This window comes from Porites lutea, chromosome 6 (genome assembly GCF_958299795.1).
Source record: "Porites lutea chromosome 6, jaPorLute2.1, whole genome shotgun sequence".
Taxonomy (NCBI): domain Eukaryota; kingdom Metazoa; phylum Cnidaria; class Anthozoa; order Scleractinia; family Poritidae; genus Porites; species Porites lutea.
The window spans coordinates 11,137,233-11,162,046 of NC_133206.1; the positions used below are offsets into that span (position 1 = coordinate 11,137,233).

A 24,814-nucleotide genomic window follows, 5' to 3' on the forward strand; every position below is an offset into this window, starting at 1 on the left:
TCTGAAAACGGGTACACACTTTGCCCATTTGGTCTGGAATCGGGTATGGTTTTTGAGGGAACTACGGGAGTGTATGAACGTATTTATCGTTTCAATTCCAGATGAGTAAGAACGAAATAGAAATATGCGAATTTGAAATGACGAAGATGATGATGATAATAAACTTTATTTCAGTGTCAGGCCTTTTCTAGTTGGCCATGTAAGGCCTAAGAATCCTAAGAATTTTTTGTTTGCGCTCTAATCTAAGTAATGATAACATAATTTCTGCCTCAAAGTCAGAACTGAAAACGGGTATGGATTTTAGAGGTCTGGTCTGAAAACGGGCGTGGAAATTACATTTTTGGTCTGAAATAGGGTCAGGATTTGGAGAACCGGGCGGCACACCCCCACCAAGAATTACCAGGGGTACCCCCCCCCCCCGACAGTCGTTCTTTGTTCGAAATAGCACGAATAGTGGTGTCATTAACAAACGTTGCCATTTGGCACGATTCGATACAGGGAAGATTCTGTGATGAGAATAGCTTGAGAAACTGTAACGAGACATTACAAACTTGGTTCGGAGCATTTTATAGTCATTTTTCTTGCGCTGTCACAATCGTGATTTTTCTTTCTTGAACTGATAAAATTCTTTGATCCAGATATCGTGTCTCAACATGAGATATCCGGTATAGTGCGCCTTATCTGATTTATGTGTGAGAGATTTTGTCCAGTTCAAGTTCTAGGCCATACCTCGTAAAGAGATTTTGTTTTTATTCAATAAACCTGAAAAACAGAGACTGGATCGAAGAATATGTATACCTGGAGCATTACTCTAGTGCATTCTCCCCTGCTTGAGCTTTAAGTGGGCCATAAATATGGACAGCGAAGGCATTCAATTATCCTTAAATTTCTCCAGAATAACTACTTGGTGGGTAAAGTTGTCCCAAAAAGTATTTAAACGTCTTGTGACAGGGGCACCCAACGACAATTTTCGGGAAAATATCTGTTCGGAAGAAGATTTGAGATCTAGAATTTTCGGAACATTTGTTGTAAAATTTCTTGCTTGCCTGCCTCTCCTAGGAATTTCGAACAACTAAAAATGGTATAATTGCCCATTTTTTAACGGATTTTTACCCTAAAAAGGTCACCTCGAATTTTCGGGAGCCTTTTTTCTGGCTGAAATTTTCGAAAAGGTAACTTTTGATCCCTATAATTATCGGATCATTAGACTTTCAGCTAGGAAATCCGAACAGATGAAAAATTTTAAGGGGATGAAAATATGCCTATATCTACCGTTTAAATACTAACTACATTCTCGTTGGGTGCCCCTGTTGTGAGTCTTGGTCTAATCGGAGCCTTCGAGGCCTTGGTTGTTGATTTCTGTTGTGCTTACTGAATATTGCTGATTTTTTAAAACTAACTATGCATGACTTTGAATATAACCTCAAGTCATATTTAGACACTGTTTAGAGCTTTGCGTAAATATGTACTGTAGACCTGGGCCTTCGACACAAGCGCTTTTTTAAGCTTTGTGTCATACAATTATTATTCAGGATTATTATGGCAGTAAAAACTTCTGAATGCTTAGAGTGAAACATTACCGGGTGCATTGCATAACCCGGCGCCGTGGGCTATATCTAAAATCTGGAAGAGTCCTCTGTCATGTATAAATAACCATTGCCTACAATACATCAAATATTTTCAAAAGTTCAAGTTCCTTTACCTGTACTAAAGATGGCTTTGGTATAAAAATGTTTAAAAAATGTGTTAAAAAATTGCCTTAAACGTATTCAAAAACATTACCTAAAAGATTCCGAAAATATGATTTAAAATTGCCTAAAACGTATACAAACACTGATAGGACTGGGCCGTTCCTCGAGAACACGTGAGAAAGAGAACACGTGATAAATAGGCGTTAGAGACTATGTAATCGGATATCTAGTTCGGAATGGTTTATAGTACAGTCTCGGAAAGGATCTCAAGTTTTAGGAGTCAGTCTTGTACGGAAAATTATCTGTTATCAGAATAAAGAGTATGGTCAGTTCATCATTTTTGGTGCCGAAGACCCGGGATGAATGAATTGACACAAGAATACTGGATTGCTGAATAATAAATTGAGCGGAAAGAACTGACGCGGATCGGAAACGAACAGAAGACATCAAGTTATAAACACATGTTACACGGATCATTTCACGTGGAAAAGTTTATAACAACGTGAGATCTCAACAAAAAAATTTTGGAACGGTCGGGCTTTAGAGTCTACGTGCGAAAGGTTGTAAGTACAGTCAGAGAATTGCTACAAGAAGAGGACGTGGAAAATATTCGCCCAACGCTAGAGTCTCACAAGATCAACCTCGAGAAACAGCAGAAACAGATCGAAAATCTCAACCAAGAATTAATCGCTGAATTAGTGGGAGCGGATGCAATTGAAAAAGAAATATTAGACCGCTGTGAATTCGAAGCTTACCTTCAGGAAACAATTTCGCTTATTTCTTCACGGTTATCGTTTGCCAAGGAATCCAAAATTTCAGCCGAGACAACGCCGTCGATAAATCAAGGAGCTCCGATTGGCGCCAAAACGAGTAGGAAGGCTAAACTTCCAAAACTCACTTTGCCAAAGTTCGCTGGCGATCCCACAGAATGGACAACATTTTGGGACAGTTTCTCATCTGCTATCCATTTAAGCGAGGAACTCGGCGAAGTCGATAAAATCCTTGTTAGTGGTAACTATTTTATACTAGTCATGAATAACGAATAGATTTTCGGTGTAAGGGCTCGTGTAAGGGCCCTTACACCATTACAGCAGTTTCAAGATTATAATGCGAGGTATAATGTGACGCTTTACTCTTTTCTTATCAACGCAACAATGACAATAGACAAAATGGCGTATGTAACCCGTTTGCAGCAGCCTATGACTTCTTTGAAGGCTCATGCTGTTGTCATGGCAACAGCATTTTTTGTTTAATATTTGTCTTCATCACATGGATTTCGCCAGGTGGTTTATTAGCCAAGAAGGGTGAACAGGACATTTTCCGCGAAATGCACAACAGCCATACCGCAATATTTTTTTAAGCGCAAAAACCAAGTTGTTTTTTTAGCCTTTTATGATTTTGTTTTGTTGTTGTTTTTGTTTGTTTGTTTGTTTGTTTTTTTCGCGCTTGCTTTGCTACAAAAATGCAAATCGCTTACGTTGCCCATAAGGCACCTGTCATCTGGCCTACCAAACACAGTTTCCTCTATTTACTATTGGTTCTTTTAAGCGATTTGGAGAGGCTCGGTTGAAAGAATAGCATAGAGCTCTTTAAGCCTTACAGCCCTTACAGCCCTTACAGCCCTTACAGCCCTTACAGCCCTTACGCCCTTACGCCCTTACAGCCCTTACACCCTTACAGCCCTTACACCCTTACAGCCCTTACAGCCGTTACAGCCCTTACACCCTTACAGCCCTTACAGCCGTTACACCCTTACAGCCGTTACAGCCCTTACACCCTTACACCCTTACAGCCCTTACGCCCTTACACCCTTACAGCCCTTACGCCCTTACACCCTTACAGCCCTTACACCCTTACAGCCGTTACAGCCCTTACACCCTTACAGCCCTTACAGCCGTTACAGCCCTTACAGCCGTTACAGCCCTTACACCCTTACAGCCCTTACGCCTTTACAGCCGTTAAAGCCCTTACACCCTTATAGCCTAGCATACCTTTCAGCCTAGCAAACCTTATATCCTTTCAGACTGTTGAGATAGGACGGTGGTTGTGAAAGATGTTAACACTGAAACAATTATTAGGTAAGTTCTTCAAACCAACTCTCAAAGCTGAAGGGGTCATCAAGGGTAAACGTTCACTTGTCAGACATACTACGATTATTTACCGAGTGCTTTTTATTTATGATTTATTTTTTGACACACAAAGTCCTAACTGCTGACCTCACCAAAATGGTTTGAATTGCTGTTCGTTGTTTTGTTAACGTCAATATTTGTATCATCTGAAAGAGCTTTTGAAGGAGCCCGCCGGTAAAACACAGTAGACCGTTTTTTGCTATGAGACGTAAAACTCGACTTATGGGAGTTCAAATTTTACAGGTGCAGCCCCCGAAACCATGATTTTCCTAGCTTGCATAGCAGGCGCTTGGAAGTACTCTAGTTTACAAATTGGACATATTATTATTTCTTCAGGTTTTTTATTAAGGTGATGTTACACGGGACGATTCGCAAGGACAATTTTTAGTGCAACACAGCGTTGCAATGTTAGAGAATGTTGTAACAATTCGAGACAATGTCGCAGCAATATTGCAACGCTGTGTTGCGCTAAAAATCGCCGTTGCAAATCGTCTCGTGTAACATCACCTTAAGGTCTTAAGTATAGCCCCGTTTCGAGTTGGTGAGTTTGTGGCTGCTTTAAAAAAATCGCGATTTTTTGTTAACGTTATTCTTTGGCGGCTCATTTTGTTATTATGGTCAGCATCTCTTCTACGTATGTCGTTATTCATTTCACTTATCCATTGTTGTAATTCTATATCCTTAATTAAACCTTTGCCTTTTTATGCCTACGATTAATGTTGAGTCCACATATAATGTGCTTTTATCCAAAATTCTCCTAGTCCTATATATCTGATCAGTCTTAATGTGCTTCTGATTTTTTTGCTGCAGAAAGCTTTATTTTCATTCCATTTTATATCATCGTTTGTTATTTGCGAAAATTTATTTTCTTTCTTCATCAGAGATAGCCAGAACTTTAAATTCCTACACTGGGCATCAATTTTCATTGGGAACCTTCCCGTCTCCACCCTGCACACAATATTATTACAGTATGTATTTACACCCAGAAACCATTTTAAGAATTTGTTCTGAACTAGTTTTGTGGAATCCTTATCTATTTTTCCATTGCAGTCAATGCCCCATTTTTCGTTTCCATAGAAAAGTTTCGGGGATACAAGTGTGTCAAATAACTTTATCGTTAATTTACATTTGCAATATTTTCTCTATAGTGGTCTCCCATCTCTATTCGTAAATAATATAGAGCATTGATTGCAGTTTTTCCGGCTCCTGGCTAGCGAGATTATAATTTCCATATTAGCTCAATATTTGTCCGAGGTATTTGTATGATTTGAAGTTTTCTAATTTATTTGCGCCATATGTTAACGAATAGCTGTTTAAGAATTTGAGTGCTACAGTTATTAAAAATCATAACTTTTGTTTTATAGAAGTTGGCATTTTAATCGGCAAAATCACAGAATGATTCCAGTTTTTTCAAAATCTTTCGCAGGACTTTTGCTGATCTAGTAAACATCACTATTGTAGGTCGTCATGTTGGATGTAAGGGGCAATTTATAGATTTTTCTCCTTGAGTTATGTCCTCTGAACTCGCTGTAGAATTCAGCAGTTTGGATAGATCACTAAGGTAAAAGTTAAAGAGAGTGGGTGATAACATGCGACCTTGCTTTACCCCGGAGTGGCAAGAAAAGAATTGTCAATTTTGACTGCCGATTTATCGTTCGAGTATAGAAATCAGTACTTCTAAGAAACGCCCTTAAACGTTTTTAAACTAAAAGATGCAATCAACTGTGTGCCATGCATTTGTCAGAAGCCGCCTTGTTCTGCTTTTAAAATTCCTTTTTCGATCATGTAGGAGTACAATCTGATATTAAGGAGTATCCTGATAGTTTTCTACTTTAGATTGATCAACTTTTTTTGTATATGGGTACAATGAGGCCAAAACTCGATCCAGCGAATAAGGTTTTTGCCAGTATTGAAGATGCGATTGAATATCCCGTGAGAATTTGATGTCAAGTCTAAAAAGCCTGAATAAATTACCAAATACAAGGGCTTTAAGTGCACCTGAAAAATGGATGGTTAGAAGGTACTGGAGTTGTTGCCTTTATTTCTCCCCATAATGGAAACCTGCGACGCTAAAAACTCTTGAGAGTTTTTCGCAGATGCTATAATGTATATTTTACCTTGTTAAGATAGGTTTCGAAAGGAGAGGGACAAACACAAAGTAAGTTTGATGAATGGAGGTTCTTTAATCTTGCCCCGCATTTAGCATAAAGTTGTTCTTCTTGTATTGCGAACTGTATTCACCGTGAGTTTCTCATTACTCAGTTTCTTGCAACTGAAGCTTTGGGCAAGATACTCTTGCAGATAGGAAATAGTCCGTTGGCAGTTTTTCTCTATTTGTGCGTCAACGTTCACAAATGTGTTGGCTAGCGTTGCATTTTCAGGCTAAATTTGACCAGCTATTTGTGCGGCAAGTTCTACGGTCACGATTGACTTCAAACTTGCAGATATAAAACAAAAGAGCTTTGAAGCTTATTTGCTGAAGTTAGAGACAAATCTGTCTTAGGGTTTCGAAGTTATTGTCATTTTTTGTAAAAATGCGGTTTTAAACATATGTCGATATCTCAAACGTTTTTATACCTACAAGAAAATAACTCACATTTCCTTAAAGTTTAACCCAAGGACGTCAGAAATCATAGAAATCGGCTCGATCGTTACTGCCGAAAAACGCGATTCAAAAACATAACCAACATGCACATAAAAAAACTAAGGTTCGGGCCACCTTAAAAAGTTCTCGAAGTGTGATGCCGACGAGTGCCGCGAGAGGCACCGGGAACTATTTCTCTCACATCGTGGCTTGATCTTTGAAATTAAATAAAAAATGAAAAAATTAACAAATAACTACTGAAACAAATGTATATACCTTGACTGTTGAGACCTAAATAATCTTTTAAAGTTAAGCTAACTCTATCTTTTTTAGCTCTCTCCTCTTACCCCTCTTCAAAAGGCTTGAATCTGGACGGAGAAGCTGAGCCCGCTCTTCCAACTAGTTTTAAAGTTTTGTCTGTATTTTTGTTATCGGAGTCAGTTGAACCGGAAGATATGTAAGGCAGTGGACATCGCTGTAGCAAACAAAAAAAAATTATGGATATCGCAAAATTTAACATACTAGGGTACCAGCCGGTCAAATACAAAACATCAGCGTAGTTTCTCTTGTACATTCTCTGGGACATAGGCACAAACCTAGCTTACCGCAAAATAATTTCGGAAACTGAAACGATAGAAACTACAGATCTTTTCTCCTTTATAGGCTACGAGTTGGAACCGACATCGATTTTAGTCTTATATACCTACCTTATAAATTTATTTATTTATCATTTTCTTCCGTCCCCCTATTCGCTGTAGGCCGTTCGTTTACTCTTTTTACAGCATCGTGCATTTTTGGTGGCGAACCTACAACATGGAATGACGGAATGCCCGTAACACGGAATGCCGGAAAGGCGGAAAATAGCCCCAAATGCTAAAAGACGGAATTTCTCCCTTAATTTTGAAAATAAAATAAAATGAAAATGACAAACAACATAGAATTTAAAAAATAATAATAATAATGCGATACGTAAAACCTAGCTTATGAAACTGATGTGTAGTAACTTTCCATGCGGAAAACCTAAAAATATCAGTGTTTCACCTTGTTTGAAGGGTGGTCGCCACTTGCAGAAAAAAGCGAAAAAAACAAAGACTGAACTGTTTAAAGTTTGGTATTGACTGAAAATTTTGGAATTTTACTAAAAAAATTCTAAATGTTTGAAAAATACGAGATAGGAACTTGCCAGGAGAGTAATTTTGTTGGTCTGATGCCCATTTGAAGGGAAAAAACTCGTTTATTTACCCGGAGTGGTCAATCGATAAAAATCGGTATCGATAAAAATCGATAGCAATCAAGTGATTTTTATCGATTGATAACGGAAATCGGTGAAAATCGATAAACTAAATTGCTGTGTCAAATCGATACTATCGATTTTTCATGATTTTAACGATTTATAACGGTAAGTCCGACATTGTTGTTTTGTTTTTTGGCATCAGTTAATTAAATAGTACAGCTGAGAAAACAGATCCACGAGTAACAGCTGATCAACAAACATGAAAAGAAGAAATGCGGAAACTATTACAGACACAAGATTCTCTCTAAATACCGTGACCCTTTTGTATATAATAACAGAAACGGTTCGGTTTAATTATATTCACAGTTCTCGCAGGCAAGTACCACGAGAAATACAACTTTAGATAAAAGATTTCCCAGCCTGAATTTCACACATCCTTAGAGTCGAAGGGATGCCCGAAATTCAGACTTAATGATTTCTCTGGATTAAAACTTTTTTTTAAAAAAGTGATAATAAATTGTTTGATCCTTCGACTCTCAATTGCAACTCAATTGAGAATCACTGTTTGCTGAATTCACTGTTTGCATGAAATCGGTTTTCATTTTTGGATGAACAGAAGAACAGATGTATCTTCCGATAAAAATCGACGGAATCGGTAAAATCTAGATAAATCGATAAACGAGGCGAGTGTGTCATCGATTTCTACCGATTAATCGATGCAATCGATATCAATCAAATCAGATTTACCGATTTTTATCGATTTATAAATCGATACCGATTTTTATCGATTGACTACTCCGGGCTATATTTAAAAAGAATTGAAACATATTTACCTCCAACATTTATTACTTCCCATTGATAGAAAGTCACAACACAACAGACAACAGCACAGCTTGGACACATCTACTTAATTTTCATTTTAATTACTTAATTTTATTTTAAGTTCAAATAAATGTGACTTTATTTCACCACTTTTATGATCGTTAACGCAAATTAAAATTTGAGACATTTGTCCAGACCCGAACCCAGATGTTAAAGAGGTCAACAGACTCCCTTCAGTTTCGTCTGGAAAAAAGGGACCTTCATGACTGTCACGTATGTTGTCGAATACAGTTACACAGGGACTAACCTGAGATCAGGCGTTATCTATCTATTTTTCTGCTTCTCTGCTTCTTTGGTTCGAGAGGGAAAAAATAAAACAGATTACAGAGATCAAGGGAGAGGGCGTGATCGCAGACTACACAGGGACCTAAATATTGAACCTTAAAAAGGAAAATGTTTGATTTTTTTTACAAAAAAAAACATACGAAAAAAAGGAGTTAAAGGAAAAGGCACTCACTAGACATGTTGTGTGACAGAAAGCAACCTACTCCCCCGGGGTGGGTACTCCTGGGAATTCTTAGTGGTGGCCAAAAATGTCATTTTCCACCGCCCGTTTTTAGACCAGACCTCTAAAATCCACACCTGTTTTCAGACCTGGCCTGTAGACAGAAATTATGTCATTATTACTTAGATTGGAGTGCACACAAAAAAATTCTTCAAACCCATTTAGAATTCGCATATTTCTCCCTCTTTCTTTCACATTTGAATTGAAACGATAAATACGTTCATACACTCCCGTAGTTCCCTCGAAAACCATACCCGATTCCAGACCAAAATGGGCATAATCTGTACCCGTTTTCAGACCAAAAAGGCGCAAACACCCTACCCCAAAGGGGGGGGGGGAGGGCACATACCTATATAGCTTACATTTTCCCACTTCTCGGGCTTACTCCCTTAACGGAAAGAGACAGGAACTCACCACTCACATGTTTAACCTGTTACAACAACATTTATTTCTTTTACAGATTTTTTATCGAACTTTATATACATACCAGTACTTTATATTCCGTCTTTTAGGATTTGGGGCGATATTCCACCATTCCACCATTCCACCATTCCACCATTCCATCATTCCATTCTTCCATCGTTCTGTGTTGTTTTGGTGGAAATGGTACGCAGTGCAACTCAACATTGTTTATGTTGGCCTAGAATGTTAACGGTTTTGCTAAAAAAGGACCAATTTAATCGTCTTTACGGTCAATACCAATGTTGATTGCCGAAGTTGCATGTTGATACGTAACATTTGTATTTTGACGCTGAATTCTCGACTCGAAGGTTACATTTTCAGTATGGCGGGATATTATTGTGTAAGATGGAGACACTTTGTTGTTGAACGTACTGGATTTGTTTAGATGGAGCGAGGGTCCCCGAAATTAATGTAACGAAATCCTGTTTAACTTATAACCTTTTAAATTTTGGGTCTTAAAAATATTAGATGCTAAGTCGCTTCACGGAACAATTGGCGCAAAACGGGCGCAAAACGCTTACCGGTCGTATCGATTGCAATAGTCATATACAAGTTGATTCACTACTCCCCCGTGTAAATAATTTCGCGCAGTTGGCTTGGCTAAACTTCACCATCCCCGGCCACTTATTTGCATCTTGTTCAATAACCAAAAAAATTTGTGTTTACTCACCGTTGAACGCGGTTTGGCTTTATATGGAAAGAGGAATAATAATCCACGCACGCAATGTGATATGATGTTTTTTCTTGTTTACGAATCGAGACGACTTATGGAAACTTGGAAAAAACCGGCAGACTCAACTGTTAAGAGTACAGTCACACGTTAGCCACACTTTAAACTAACCTTGCAACAGGGTGAAAAGTAGTAATATTTAGCGAGAAACGATGAAGTCAAACATTTTATGATCAGCTCTAACTCTCTCCGAATACTTGGAGCCAAACTCCTTTTATGTGTGAGTGTCAGCCTGTAAGGTTGTAAGGGCCCTGACACCAGCCCTTACACTGAAAACCTATTCGTAATTCGTGACTCATTTGACTATTTCGGGTTTGCCTTTGAGCGGGTCGAATTACAACCATGCGGTCGATCTTCTCATGAAGCGGTTAGGAAGCAAACAAGTTATACGGAACATTTCTCACGCCTGTCATAATGGCCAAAATACCGCAAGAGTTACGTCTTATTTTAAGTCGTGGGATGTCCGACGAATGGGACTTGGAAACTGTGATGAAATCCTTTGCGGAAGAATTACAAATACGGGAAAGGTGTGCCCTGGGACCGGTTTCAGAGCAAACGCCAAAGTTGGGAGTGAAGGAAAAACGAGGCTTCGGATTTGGATTTCGTCACGGTCAAATCAGGGGACCTCCCACTTCATCAACGTTGTTTTCGAACCGAGAAGGACCACTGCCCAGCAAAGAAATGTGGTGTACCTTTTGCAACGGTCCTCATCCATCAAACAGGTGTGCTGTTGTCACTGATCCTGAGACAAGGAAGAACATTCTCCGACAGAAAGGACGATGTTTTGGTTGTTGAAGGAGTGGTCACATCAGTAACGATTGTTCAGCCAGATGTTATCGTTGTGGCGGGAAACATCATTTATCCTTGTGCAGCATGCAGAAACAACCGATGCAATGTAGACAACCCCGCGGCGCCACACAGGTAGAAACTGTGAGTACAAATTTGTATTTCACTCAGGATGTTATTGTTACAAACGGCTAGAGCAAAGATCGGAAATCCCAGTGGCGATGTTTATTGTAATGTGAGAATTCTGCTTGATTCTTGTGCTCAGAAGTCCTACATAAGCACTAGGTTGAGAAACGAATTATGTCTGCCTTCAATTAGAAGAGGAACAGTTTTAATTAAAACATTTGGAAACAATGAACCCTTGCTGAAGAAACGTAACATTGTTCAGTTTGCGTTGGAATGCCAGGACAATTTGAGAGTGTTCATCAATGCCTATGAAGTTGAATTAATCTTTGGTCCTATTGCAAATCAAACCATTGAAATAGCACGGCATTGTTATCCGCATTTTCAAGGTTTGCCTCTGGGTGTTACGAAAACTAAGACCTAAGACCTAAGACCCGTCTTAGTTTTCGAAATTACGAAAACTAAGACCCACTAAAATCGAATCCGGCGAAATATGAAGTCAAATTGTAATCGAAATAGGTCTAATCTGTCAACTTATCTTTTGTCTGACTCTTTCCACCGGGTTTTCGGTCAAATTTAACGGTAGATAATTTCGAAAACAAAGACCCCTCTTAGTTTTCGTTGTTACGAAAACTAAGACCCCATAAAAACCGATCCATAATATATATATATGAAGCCGAATTACGACCGTTCAAAGACTATAGGCCGTAAAACAACCAAAAACTATCATCCGCGTGCTGACGATCCGCTTCTTCTAAAATTTGCAGACATATCAGTTTTTAGGCTTTAAAAAGAGGACGAAAAGCCTCAATTGTACACTGAAAATGTGTCTTACCCCACCAATTGGTCTATAAAATTGATTGTTTATTCTTAAAAATCGTAAAATTGGCTTTCTACATGCTGGACATGGATTTTTACCTTTGTATCTCTGCGGGACCGTCTCTGCGACCGTGATTGTGTTACCTAAAAATCACCAAAGGGGTGTTCTGTTTTGATTGTTTGTTTATTATATTTTTTCTGAAATTAAAACGCAAACTTTTCGAAATGATGCCTTGCTAGTGTGGGAAATTTATTCATTCATTCATTGTGTATTAAATGAGTGATTTTAGCCAGTGTCCCTCAGACAATTTCTCCTTGCCCCCAACCTACCCCTCAACTACCCCTTACATTGTAACTTTTCACCTTGTTTCCGGTGATCTCCGGAGTGGGAACGATAAAAATAAACTGTTAAAAAACGCAATGTAGTATATACTCTTTTATTCGCCCTTTCTAAGAAAGAATTTTTCTGGCTATGGCCTGGCCAGAAAAGGAAAAAAAACAGCATTTTTGTGTGAGTAATTGACCACTTGACGACCGGTGTCACAGTGATATGTGTATCCCCGTGATATGTGTATCCCCGTACACATATCCCTAGTGATATGTGTATCCCTTCAATATGGCTGCCAGTGAAATGTGTATCCCCTACCCCCCACCCCTCCAAACAAGTGTCGGTTTTATTTCTGTTGTTTTTGTGAATTTGGGGGAATCATTGTCAAGGGGACTACAAATGATTCAAGATTATGAGTAATATAATCGACAAAAGAGCAACGATTCGAGAGGAAATAATCGCAAAGCCGTTTCTGGCGAGTTTACTTCTTCATGGGCCTCAATTTTGATTTGACACTCGTTCCTCTCCTTATCCAACGTGATTATAATTTTATGTCACTAGTCGCGTTAAATAAGTATGACTGACAAAATTTCATTCAGCAAGGGATAACTCAAATTTTCCATCTCTGCATGTTGTTTGATTCCCGTCTTAACCCTAGTTGTGTTACTAATTGTGTTAGATGATATCGACGATATTTCCTTCAGCAAGAGAACAAAAAAACAGGGGATACGCATATCCCTGCGCCGGTTCAGTGATATGTGTATCCCCCCTGCGAGCGCCACAATTTTCCATCTTTGCATGTTGTTTGATTCCTGTCTTAACCCTAGTTGTGTTACTAGTTGTGTTAGATGATATCGACGATATTTCCTTTAGCAAGAGAAGATAAAACAGTAAAAAATGAAGGGGATACAGATAGCTCTGCGCTGACTCAGTGATATTTGTATCCCCCCGAGAGCGCCAACAATCTTCCACCTTCGCATGTACTTTGAAAAAAAAAAACCCGTAGCAAGAGAAGTTTCAGTGATATGTGTATCCCCCGCGTACCATTTGTATCACTGTGAAGTGAGTAACTTCAGCCGCACACTATTGTTTTACAGCCAATCACGCGAACCCAGTAAAATAATAACATGGCCCAGAAACTCTTTCAAGGTTTCACTCCTTTTTGGCGGGAATTTTGGTGCCGAAATGGACTCCATGAAATATGAAGATATAGTACGATATTTAAGAGATGGCGAGTATCCCACGGGCTCAAGCAAACAAGAAAAATCAGTCTTGCGAAGGTCCGCAAAGAACTTCACTGCAGAATCCAGCAACCTTTTTCACTAAGACAAAGGTCAAAATGGGTCGACATTTATGCGTTTGGTTATTAAAGAAGAGGAAAAATTGAGAGTGTTCCAAGAGTGCTACAGCTCAGATTTTGGTGGTCACGCTGGACGTGACAACACGATCCAGAAGATCAAAGATCGCTATTACTGGCCTCAGTACTACAACGACACCGTTGAAATGGTAAGAAAAAATAAGCGTCTCCTTTACGTGACATTGACACGATGTATTAAGCTGTGATATGACAGTTATAATAATGTCTTGCTAAGGTAAGGAATGGGGGTTAAATAAATTCGTGTTGTAGGGGATTTCGGTATTCTCGACGAACTAAAGAGAAAATAGAGGATCTATAAAGTAGACTAGTCACACTAGGATGCTTGGGGTCATGTTTTCTCACCCCACGCGAATTTCGCGGGGCAAGATTCGGTCTGACCAGGGGCTAGCGCTCGAAATGTCACCTTCTCAATACCCCTCCCGTGGCCAATGAACTCAGTTGCTAAAAGCAAAAATTCCCATATTGCACTCCTTGCCCCACCGATGCAATTTCACCCCTTCATTCGTCTGATATTCAACAAAACAACTTCCCACTAGTCAAGTCTTTTGATCGCATCTGCGTTGATAGCGGACAGCAAAGGGAGCAATTTTAGAATAAGTTATCATTTTTTATTTTTCAAAGAAATTAAGTAAATGCTTGTAACCTCATGAGGACAAGTACACAAAGAAACTCAACTACGCTATTCTTTCTGTTAGATCAAAAATTGTGACCGGTGCCAACGTAATAGCCGTGAAAACAAAAGCTACAACGTGCTGCACCCAGTGAAAGTTACAGCTAAAGTGTGGTATCTTGTGGGCATTGACCTCATTGATGCTAGTAGGACATCTGCGAAGGGGAACCGCTACCTGCTTACCCAGACAGACTACTTCAGCAAGTACGTCGAAGCTATTCCTCTCCCTGACAAGAGTGCCTTGAGTGTGGCAAAAGGCCTTTTCAAGACTTATTGTCGACACGGAGCTCCAGCTCACATAATTTCTGACCAGGGAAGGGACTTTGTGAATCAGGTAGGTAGCATAGACTTTGAAATCACCTAGCTTTTAATAGTCCATCAACATTTTCAAAGTTATTTTAAGTGGGTGTCTTTACTCCAGGTATGTGAACAGCTAATGAAGACTTTTGGAGTCCAGCACAGGATCACATCGTCATATTATCCACAGTCAAATGGTCTAAATGAGAGATCAAACCAGTCTATTGAAAGGTACGCCCATTTTATTCTTAAAGTATTATAAAAGCAATAACCAAACAACAGTAACAACAATCGAAAATACTGGCATGGACAACATTAAGTGTACCCGTTTCAAGCACCTTCAGAAAGTGCTTGTAAGCTCATTTTACCACTTCACGGAAAGTAATGAAACAACCGAATATTTATCATTATTCAGTCCAAATAGGCCCTTTGCAGCTTGCCATTCTCGTGGTACAAAACCGCCGAGCTGGGACGCAAAAGTCGCACTGGGACAAGACCAACATAGGAAAGTACCGTTTAAAATTGTCTGCCTTTTGTTGGTCTTGCCCCAGGGCGAATTTTGCGTCCGAGCATGGCGGTTTTGTACCACGAGAATGGCAAGCTGCAAAGGGCCTATATCTCTCCTTTAATCATTTCGTGTCATCTCCCCGGGCACCCCAAATAGCATGTTCTGTCAAATATGGACGACTATGAAAATTAGAAACATCCCAGTCAAACCACTTTTCCTTAGCAAAAAACACCAAACCTGAACATGACTGTCAATTTCTTTTCAATTAGGAATTTACTCCCTTTCATTTTTTTAACCAGCATCCTCAGGAAGGTCATGGATGAACAAGACGACAACTGGGATGACTACATTGATGGGGCTCTTTTTGCGATCAACACCAACGTTTCTACCACGACCAAGTGCAGTCCATTTTTTGTCATGTTTGGGCGGCACCCTCGGATGCCATTTGAAGTCGAAAAGTTTGTAACACCTCTCGAAGAGGGAGATGAGGCGATCAATAATGTTATGACAGAGTTGTGTTCAGGTGATAGTTTACAGGCACATATAGAAAAAATGACCGAAATCAGAGATGCTGTCTTTCCCAAAATTGAAAGAAACATAGACGTTGCCCAGCAAAAGCAAAAGCAACAATACCTTAAAAGGAAAGGAGGTCTGAAGTTTACCTTCAATAATGGTGATACTGTTCTGCGGAGAAACATGCTGCAGAAGACATCAAAGGGGCACAAGATGGAGGACCAATGGATTGGGCCATATACTGTAGAAGGACTTGATTTGGTGAACGGAACATGCCAACTACGTGCGAAAGACGGAAGACTACTTCAAAGAAAAATTAATCTTAAAGACCTTAAATTGTATAGGGAGCAGTCCACGTCACAAACACCTTCAAATGATGCCCTACTACAGGCATCCTCAGCTCAACAACACCCTACACTACCCCAAGACACTATATCAGCTGTACCACAAAATAACCAGTCTGGGGGATCAAGTGTGTGGCAACATACACAATCCACTCAGCTGAGTGGTGCAGCAGTACAACAACCTGCCCCAACACCAACAACAAGTCAGCCCGATGGACCAGCCACTCACAGAACAGCCCAATCAACAAGTCAAGCAAGAGGAGCAGGGGTGCAACAACCTGTCCAAATAACAACAACAAGTCAGCCAGGTGGGCCAGCCACTCAAAGACCAGCTCCATCAACGAGTCAACCGAGAGAAGCAGGGGTGCAACAACCTGTCCGAATACCAGCAACAAGTCAGCCAGGTGGGCCAGCCACTCAAAGACCAGCCCAATCAACAAGTCAACCGAGAGGAGCAGGGGCGCAACAACCTGCCCCAACACCGACAACAAGTCAGCCCAATGGGCCAGCCACTCAAAGACCAGCTCCATCAACGAGTCAGCCGGGAGGAGCAGGGGTGCAACAACCTGCCCCAATGCCAACAACAAGTCAGCCCAGTGGACCAGTCACTCAAAGACCAGCCCCAGCAACGAGTCAGCCGGGAGGAGCAGGGGTGCAACAACCTGCCCCAATGCCAACAACAAGTCAGCCCAGTGGACCAGTCACTCAAAGACCAGCCCCATCAACGAGTCAAGCAAGAGGAGCAGGGGTGCAACAACCTGCCCCAATGCCAACAAAAAGTCAGCCCAGTGAACAAGTCACTCAAAGACCAGCCCCATCAACGAGTCAGCCGGGAGGGCCAGGGGTGCAACAACCTGCCCCAACACAAACAACAAGTCAGCCCAGTGGACCAGTCACTCACAGACCAGCCCCATCAACGAGTCAACCGGGAGGAGCAGGGGTGCAACAACCTGCCCCAACAACAACAACAAGTCAGCCCGATGGACCAGCCACTCAAAGACCAGCCCAATCAACGAGTCAACCGAGAGGAGCAGGGGTGCAACAACCCGTCCAAAGACCAGCCCCTTCAACATATGACCAACGAGAAGCGGGAGTAACAGAACCTGCCCCAGATACAAACGAGTCCATTAGAGCAGCTACAGCGCCTCCCTCAACATCAAGCAACCTAGGTAAAGAAGCTGCACAGCAGGCCCCTCTGCCAGGAAATTTGCATGGAGCAAGAGATTTTCGCAGCTTAAGTAACAAACTCAAGGCCATAACTGAACAGGACATCATTGCCAGTTTCAATGAAGTCATACTGGGTGTTTTATCAAGCATACTTGATGGCACTAACAACAGTTGGCGATACAATGTTTACTGTCGTAAAACGTCTTTGGAAGGGGTTGAAACCATTGACAGAGATAACCTGAAATTTAATGTCACATTTGGTGATTTTGATGAAAACCAAGCTTATGCTATGCTTCAACTAATTGCCAAACATTTTCCAAAGCTTCCAAGTACGTGCCTAACAGAAGTACTGCTGCCTGAGGCACTTGTCCACCTGTGCTGCCATCGACTAGATATGACCTATGACCAGGCAGAAACATTCCTATCCCTTGGTGGTGAGGACGAACTGGGGGACTTCATGGCACACCTGAAAAATAAAGTAGACAAGAAAACCAAAAAGAAAAGAAATAACTTTGGAAAGAAAAGGAAAAATTGTGCACAGGACGGGGAAGTAGAGTTTATAACACGTTGTAAGATGGATGAGCAAGCAATCCTCAAGATGCAGAGGCCAAAGTTTAACCTGGAACCAGAGGATAGTGCAATAAGCAAAACTACAATGCTTACTGACAAGCACATTCAAATGGCACAGGAACTGTTACATCGCCAATTTCCTCACATAGAGGGACTGATGTCTCCTTCAATATCAACTGTCCGACAGTTTCCAGTAATGAGACAGGAATTCGTCCAAGTTCTTCACACTGGAGGACTTCACTGGGTCATCGTGAGCACTATTGGATGTAAGGGGAACAACAAAATCAACCTATGTGATAGCCTCTACCATGGTATATCTCCCCAGACTGAGGAGCAGATAACATCCCTTCTCTTTGTTGATAATGCTGAACATATTGAGGTATCTATTCCACCAGTTGTTCAGCAGACCAACGGGACCGACTGTGGAGTATATGCCATAGCATTTGCCACAGCTCTCTGCAACAACCTTGACCCAACATCTCTTAAGTTCAACAGACGGGCAATTAGAGATCATCTTTGGCAAGCATTACAGTGTGGACACTTGAGCATGTTCCCATTTGAGAAGAGGAGGCCACAAGATCAAAACAAGCCTGTCAAAATCAGTGTCGTCTGCGAATGCCGCATGCCATACAACCCCCCAAAAGACAAAATGGCAGAATGTAGAGGTTGCAAAAAGTGGTTCCACAAAGAATGCCAACAGATCGCTGACAAAGTTTTCAAATTTGCCAGATTTCAATGGAGGTGCAAAACGTGCACGAGGGGAAATCTACCAACTCCCCCTATTTCTACAAGTTCCTAAGTAGCAAAACTTCTGTAATTACCTAAGGATAAGCTGAATATCTTTTCCAAAGAAGTAGTACCAAAGTTGTTAATGTTAGAGTTGCGATTGATTAGTAAGTCCCAGCATTGTTATTGACATTCATTAATATACGGTATCACAAGATTATGCCAAAGCAGAGCTCGTTTGTTTCTGTTGAAAGTATACATAAAACAATAATTTGTGTTGATTAAGCACATTTTCATACTTCCTGCAACGAGCAAAGGTTGAAAACAAGCACAAGATGTAGGTGCAAAGAAACCTCCACTGCATTTTGGTTCAAACCGGTGAAGCAGAATCTTGCCCGATTACTAAGCATAAATATTTGATTCAGAACACTAATGTGACTGGTAGTGATTTCAGTCAAGGTTGTGGTTTGGTTGGTTGGCAGAGTCATTCTTTTTTATTCTATGCATTTAGAGATATAAATCATGTAGACAAAAGATAACTGTCAGTAGCAAGAGCTCTGAAAAAAGGAACTCAACTCACACGCTCACAAGCTTACATCACTCCCTGCCAAAATATAAGGTTTGTTGGTCAAGAAAATTTTAGTAACAAGCTACATATAAGTGTGTGTGGCCTACGCGCAAGCCTGTATTAATTTATGGAAACTGTCACTGTAAGCTAGGAAAAGCTTTTGGAAGAAAAATGATAACTGCTCAGTAAGACTGTGTTAAGACCTGACTGTTAACTCAGACTTTGTTTTGGGTCAGTTTTTCAGTAAGTTGTTTCAATGTTGTACATGTGGTGATACTCCTGTCAGAAGCAGGCTGTGGCTCTAAAAAGGCCTAGAGGCACAGAAGTCCTGAGCCTATGATATCTAGGGTAGCAAACTTTTCAGTTTTTTGAGAAATGTGACATTCCCATTCCAAAAATAGCCAAAGAGCCTGTAGGTTGCCAGGGGCCGGCAAAGCAAATCAAATGATAACAGTTTGCAAAAACAGTACTCTCAATTAGGTACACATGTAGAGGAACATTTAAAGCCTACGTACAGACAACCTCTTTCAAAAAGGTCTGTTATCATGCAGCCACTCGTAATTCAGTAACCAGTCACCAGATACCCTGTGGATAAAACTTAAATTGTGTCAGTAATTTGCTGTATCAAAATAGCATCACTTTTAAGCAGCCACTTTTCCTTTCCCAGAGGGTGGCTGGTTATTTATTATTACCAAGGCTAAACTGTAATTACAAACTTGTGATATGATAATTTTCTGAAAGTATATCCCTTTGAATGGATCAGACATACCTAACTCCAGAAAATGGACTGCTATTATTACAGTTATTCAGTTCTTCCTACAAAATGTATGTTTTCTCACAAAGACGTATCTATTCCAGCTAAACTTGAACACTTAACTATGTGTGAATAAAAATGCATTTATCCAAGTTATTGTTGTTAGCCTTCCACGTACACATCCTTCGGGATTCTTCACACATTTGTATCCCCCGTGGGAGTGGGAGGCATCACAAATGCCTGTCAGATTATAAAGCAACAAAAAATACAGTGTATTTTTTTCAAGATCCATAAAGCTTACAATACTTCATGCCCTGCAAATAGCTATAGCGCTAATCTAGGCAGGACAAAAATAAATTATTATAAATAAATGACATATTAAGAAAAAAGGAAAAGAAAAGAAATACAACAACATACAGAAAGAAAAACCCCTCACACAAACTGAAGCACAAGGGTTTTGTTATTAGAAAAAAAAAAAGACTAAAATTACAACAGGAGGCATACACGATGTACCAGCAGGTTAACTTTTTAAAATATTCTACTAAATACATAACATTCCAATAATTATCTTCATTAACCTAGGGTATTAAGGAGTAGTGATTTCATTTTTTTAAGAAAATTTGATACGTTGAGAGTTTTAACAAAATGTGGAATAGAATGTCAAATAGAAATTCGTTGCATTGTTCAAATGCATCAAACAAAGTATTAATCAGTATTATTTGATGTTATAGGTTTGGCTTGTTAGGATCTCCTTCAGTTTGAAAATACTGATAAACTGCTCTTTCTGTGAAATCGTGGGACCCCTTCGAATAGGCATGTTAAAGCTGTTAAAGTTTCTTGAGCTGTCCCAGTGGTCAGTAAGCACAGGGAGCCGACACAATCTGTTCACAATCTATTCGTGAAACCCATTGTATTGTAATTTTATAGTCAATGTACTGGATTTACTGTTTGCTTCATCTGTAGCGCGGTACATCGCTAAATACGTGCATGGATCAATGATAATTAAACGTTGCGTCAATTTTCCCAAGGTAAAGGGCCATACTTTTGCCTCAGAAGTGGTATTTTGAGCGATTTTGAAGGATTTTGAGTTCACTGTTTAATAGAATCTTTCGAACTTTCAGCTGCGAAGTTTGATAGCGAAGTAATGCGATTTTGGGGAGAAAATCGCTCCAGTGCTGGAGCTGTTAAAAAAATACATTACACTCTTGTCTTTTTATTAAGAGAACAGTAAACAGCGAACTCAAAACCTTCCAAATTACTCAAAATATCACTTCTGAGGCAAAAAGACAACCATTCAGGTAGGTAAGCTAACACAACGTTTATTTACCCAATCCAAACCGAGAGTACAATAATCGGCGTTTTCTCCCCTGGTTTTGTCTCGAGACAAGTAATGGCCTGGGCTGCTGACGACCGTAATACCAACCGGCCAACAAAAACTATTGAATAAAATTAATTTATTCCTTACCTTGATTCTTAAAAACGATCTCCGACGTTTTCTCTTAGACTCCTTGACAAAGTGAATAGTACAGTGTTTAAGAGTCTAACTGAAAACAAAACAACCATTTGCTCCCTCTTGAGCCGCCATTTTTATTATTGAGCCGCGGATGGACACTTAGCATCAGTGTTTATTGTATCCCCACCCGGGATACACATATCACTAGGGATATGTGTATGGGGATACACATATCACGGGGATACACATATCACTGTGACACCGGAAGCGATTATGATTTATTCAGGTAACGCCGTCGGCAGCAACATGTCAGCTGGCAACAAAGGCAAAAATCCATCTCCAGGGGAAAGCCAATTTTACGATTTTTAAGGATAAACAACTAAAATTAGAGACCAACCGGCGGGTATGCATACTTTCAGTGTACAATTATACACAGGCAATGGCTTTTCATGGCTAATGGCTAGTCAATATTGGCTAGCCTCCTACACAGACGTTCTTAAGGGTTTGTCATGCGTTCCTGCCCCACGAACGTCTGCTGACTTGAGCGGAAAAAAACGTAGACCAATCACGGCAGAGTTCCAAATCTGGGAAGTGCACTTTGAACCTTGAGAAGTTTCGCGCTTGACTTTATAGCGGAGCTTTGGCGTGCGATGCGTTCCTGCGGAGCACCATGGGTAAGTAAACCTACCCATCCCAGAAAATTTGGTAATCACGTGACCCTATACCGCCCGCTGCCCGCCCATCCGTCCGCACCACAGGGCAACCAATGTTCAAAACTCAGACTTTCTAGCTAGTTTGGGAGCACAGGAAGACTGATATTGCACACATATTGCACATCAATGTTGTGATCAATTGACAGGTGTCAAAACAGGGTATCCGCTGACCGGTATCACCTAACCGTATCGCGAGCTCAGGTGTCGACCCATCGAGTTCGAGTATCTTTTTGAAGTTATCCGCTGACAAGTTACTAGTTTTCAAATGATTGCAGGCTCAAGTTTAATTTTTTTTAATTCATATGAAATATGTTGTGTTTTATATGTGCCACACGATTAAAAATTTGATTTCAAACTTACCTCGGAAGCTAGAATTCAGCCAGTTTTTACAGGCAGGGAAGACATGCCAGTTGCTTTTGACTTTTCTCACCAAGGTCACGCGTTGGTCACGCTCTACGTCCAATTTTTATGCTCTGATTGGTCAAAACTTACAGCGGTGATCATATTGGCGTGAAGACCTAAAATATGTCTGGAATGTTTATTGTGATGTAACCAATTACAGACGAGATCATCACACCACAGAAACCACAGGCAACGAACGGTTTCCTATCTGTCACGGAACAAATTATTTTCATTTTGTTTTAACATTCAGTCTTTTTACAAGTAAACAATTGCTTTTCCTTCCTATTTGTTTACAGTATTTGCTATAATAGCGAAGAATACAGGTTTGAGCGATGTTGAAATAAATTACAAAGCCGATGTGCCGGGCCTACGCACGCGACGGTTTGGCGCGCGAGTTTTCAAACTTTTTGTAACGATCGAAATCGGTAGTTACGCCTAATCGTAGGTAGTAGATAGTAGTTCGAAGGTTCAATCGCTAGTTCACACAAATCGAATCCCCTTGTTCTACAAAAAAATATCAGCAAGGATTGTGCTATCAGAAACGAAAACATGACGATTGTTCATTTTTTATTGTCTTCATGTGATATGTCGTTACATGGAAAGCTGGTCGCCGTCGCGTCGCGTTGGCTTCTAAAACTTTTCTTTCTAAAATCGAACGATGTACTGGATGCGGTCCTCGGCACTGATCTTGGGGAACAGCAGTGTTAAATTCCTAATAAGGCAGTTTGTATCGTTAAACAAAACGAAAATAATTTGTTCCATGACCGATCGGAAACCGTTCGTTGCCTGTGGTTTCTGTGGTGTGAAGATCTCACCTGTGATTGGTTGCAACACAATAAACATTCCAGACATATTTTAGGTGTTCACACCAATAGAGTTTGACTAATAGTCGCGGGTCGCGGGTCGCGGGTCCAAAGTCGCGGTCGCGGGTCCAAAGTCGGGGTCGCGGGTCCAATGTCGCGGTCGCGGGTCCAATGTCGCGGTAGGGGAAAATGATTTGGGGTTCGAGGTAACAGCTGAGTGAAAACGACTGATATGAACACAATATAAAGGGAAAAAATCTTTTTTATGCACGATACCCTACGGTAGCCAATTTACAGGTTACGGATGTCGGAGTCAACAAAATAATGTCTCAAGAAAAGACCTAAAAGAAAAAGGCTGGCCGACTTTTGTGTTCACCGCAAGTTTATTTTGTTTTTCTTTCCATCGGGCTCAGTTATGTGTAAATTCAGTTTTGAATATACTTAGGCATAACAGTATCTGATTAAAAAGTTACCATAAGTTACCATTGCTTTCCTCTTGTCGATGAATTTCTCACAAATGCTTAGGGGTTCATTTACTGAACAATATGCGATACACTTCATAGACTACAGATTATAAACGTTGCAACAAGTTAAAGCCTTTTTTTTAAAAAAGCGAACGCGGGCTGAAAAAGCTACGAGTCTGTCGGTAGAAGAAACGAGAACTCTTATATTTAACAAATTTTTTAGGCAAAACTGAAAGAAAATGTAAATAGGCGCATGAAACTTCATTCAAGCGGTATTCAAGGCATGAATTTAATATGGAAACGAGTAAAAATCCACAGAAAGGAGTCTGTTCCTCGAAGCAAGATTTTCGCTTAATGCTTTTATTTTTACAACTGAGACGGCAACCCAGAGTGTTCAATATAACTTCTTGTTCTCTTCACCTAAATGGCAACCAGGACAACCTGACAATAGGAAGCCATTCACTGTGCGTCTCAGTCAAATCTTGAAAACATGCATCGTAATATAACTAAGTGAGTAAGTAGGTAAGGAAATAATAACGCCCGATATCATGAAGCTGAAAAAGAAAGTAAACCAGACACTGAAAACGGTAAGTTATCAACTCCACCAGAGCTAAGAAAAGACAAGAAATTAGGTAAGTAATTCCAGATTCCAGGTACTGGATTCAACTCTTTTTCAGTAGAACCAAGAGACTATGATCTATTCTCTCTTGGTAGAACTTGGATCCCGGATTTCAGTCGTTAGTTAGAACAAACTCCTATCTGTGGACAAGAGAGGATAAATCTCGAGCTTTATCCCCTCTTGCTGTGGATTATTACTTGTTTCTATATTAAATTCATGCCTTGAATACCCACTTGAATGTACTTTACTGGCACTTCAAGCCCAACGTCTCTCCTCCTCTTTCCAGTTACTTGTGCAAAGAGTTTATTTTGGGAGTTTGCGGCCAGGAAGTTTTTCCACAAGCGTTTTCTTTATTTTTGCCGAAAACAGTTGTTAAAATTGAAACAGTTCTCGTTTCTTCTACCGACAGACTCGTAGCTTTTCGAGCCCGAGTTAGCATTTTTTAAAAAGGGTTTTAAGTTGTTGTAACGTTTATAATTTATACTCTGTGAAGTGTATCGCACATTTTTCAGTGAATGCACCCCTAAGAATTTGTGAGCAATTCATAGACAAGAAGAAAACAATGGTAACTCATGGTAACATTTTTTATCAG

General features: G+C 40.2%; 1 long non-coding RNA gene across 1 annotated transcript; it reads right to left on the reverse strand.

Moving 5' to 3' along the window:
* Positions 1 to 14,300: 14,300 nt before the first annotated feature.
* Positions 14,301 to 21,366, reverse strand: LOC140942286 (uncharacterized). The gene is made up of 3 exons (XR_012166521.1): positions 21,234 to 21,366; positions 19,537 to 19,599; positions 14,301 to 14,817 (listed from the first exon to the last, which is right to left on the reverse strand). It is a non-coding gene; the product is annotated as an uncharacterized lncRNA (long non-coding RNA).
* Between the last annotated feature and the right edge of the window lie 3,448 nt (positions 21,367 to 24,814).